This window comes from Oratosquilla oratoria, chromosome 43, assembly GCF_046742065.1.
Source record: "Oratosquilla oratoria isolate Oo_2021 chromosome 43, ASM4674206v1, whole genome shotgun sequence".
NCBI lineage: Eukaryota > Metazoa > Arthropoda > Malacostraca > Stomatopoda > Squillidae > Oratosquilla > Oratosquilla oratoria.
Window position 1 is genome coordinate 26,026,867 of NC_134819.1, and position 2,500 is coordinate 26,029,366.

A 2,500-nucleotide genomic window follows, 5' to 3' on the forward strand; every position below is an offset into this window, starting at 1 on the left:
GCTCGGTGCGATTTGCTTGTCGCGTGTATTTGTATGATTTGTGATTTCATTCCCCCGTTCTGCATGTGGTATTGAGCCTTTGTGATAAAGTTTGAGTTGTGTGGCCAATATACTCTTCATTATAAAGCGTACAGTTTTTGTTAAGAGTACATGAGTATTTGTACACACAACATTACTTTGTTTTCATTTCTCCTTTGCTCTTGACAAGGTTTTTTTTTAATAACTAGAGACGATATTACGGGGCCACGATAATATTATAGGGCCACGATAATATCATGGGGCTATGATAACATATTGCTTACTTCATTATATCCTCTTCCTTCTTTGGCTTGCTGGTCTCATACCGTATAATGATGTCTTTCAAGATTTTTTTATATGCAAATGACATTGTATTTTGGTAGAAAAACGTTATATCAGTCTTCATATTGTCTACATTACCCGGAACAGCGTTTAATGTCTACATTTTATTCCTCTGTTAATTTCTTTCATCGGAAAGCTGTTATTTTTTAAAAATTGTCTGACTATTTAATTCTTGACGGAGAAGATTCCAGTTTGAACATATCTTGAAAGCTCTTGATATGTATGCGCGTACCACATTGGATTTGTATTTTGTTGGGCATTCGCTTAATCCATTCAAACATCTTCCGGAGTTACTTAGTTTTCTGTATACACTCGTGGTGAATTCACTTTCTGAACCACCTGAAAAAGGGATTTATTGCCGATACTTTTCTCTACGATGAACTACAGGCAAGACTTTTCTTCCATCAACGTCTACGAAAATGTCATCTACGTATTTAAAGTATACAATTGGTCTCGGATCTACATCATCAAGGACTGAGTTCTCAATGTGGCACATGCCTGCCTGTGCAAATAAGACACCTATGGGGCTACCCATAGCTGCACTAGCAATTTAGAAATACGTTCCGCCCGAGAGACATCTGAAACGTGATTCTTTTATGCAGACTCGTAGCATATATGACGCTGAGGTCGTTTTTGTTGTTTTTGATGTTGCTGTTACTAGTTGTCTGATTCTCCTTCCCGTATCATTCACTATTTCTAGCCCTAGTGGACTCTGAATTTTCACACCAACATCAAAAGCAACAAACGACCTCAGCGTCATATATAGGATCCCATGTGGCAACTGTGATAAGTCGTATTATGGTGAGAGTCACTGGAGCCTACAGGCCAGAATGAGAGAGCACAAGGCGGACCTAAGGTACCACCGCCTCACGTAGAGCAGGAAGGACATCTTCCCGACTGGCATTATCTTATGTATAAAGTATACTACTATTTATTAATTAATTTTTATCTTATGTCATACAATAAGGTGTCAAACAGAACGTTACCCACTTCAAACTATCACATTATTATTATTATTTCTATTCTGTCCGAATATGTTATTTATACTATTATATATGATATTATTTACAATACATACCGTATGTAAGATTATTCCATATATTTTTCTAACATTATGTCATACAACAATATGCGATGTGCTGTCACGTCACTTTGAATTAGCACATTATTTTCATTGCATTCTATTTGTCTGGATATGTTAGCTTTGTATTAGTTTATATTATAAGTTAGCTTGTGACACTTTTCGGGATTCCCACATTTTTACACCACTCACTTCACTTACACTGTTACACCCTCGGTCAACATTCCACACACACCGGAGCTGTATCTAATGTCCGTTTTTAATAGCTACTTCACAAAAATTATTGTACACTGTATTCAAATTATTGTTCATTGTATTAAAAATTGTAATTCATTGTACAACAAAACGGAACCCACCTCCAAGGAGGGAACGCGGTCCTACTCAGACTATGTATACCGCCAGCTTCACCCCAGAGTCACATTCCTCTGAAGAAGCATAGAGCGAAACCGGTCAGTAATAAACTCAGGAACTCGGAACTAGACCCGTGACTTCTTTTTCCACCTTCATCAACTTGTCACGATGTACAGCATATATATATATATATATATATATATATATATATATATATATATATATATATATATATATATTTACAGTATATATATATATATATATATGTATATATATACATATACATGTGTGTGTGTGTGTGTGTGTGTGTGTGTGTGTGTGTGTGTGTGTGTGTGTGTGTGTGTGTGTGTGTGTGTGTGTGTGTGTGTGTGTGTGTGTGTGTGTGTGTGTGTGTGTGTGTGTGTGTGTGTGTGTGTGTGTGTGTGTGTGTGTGTGTGTGTGTGTGTGTGTGTGTGTGTGTGTGTGTCACGACTCACCTATGGGTCAGGCTAGTCACGACACGAAAAATAAAAAAAGTTAAGGCCGTGCGCAGTTTGGACGAATGACAGATAGTTCAGGCAGGATAATTAAAATCTTCGTTAAACTAAATATTATTACACTAACAAGAATAACACATAACACATAAATGAACATAGAATAATGATAATATAACAGTCCCTATGATAATTAAAGGATTCAGATTATTTACCAAGTAATTTGTACCTCGAA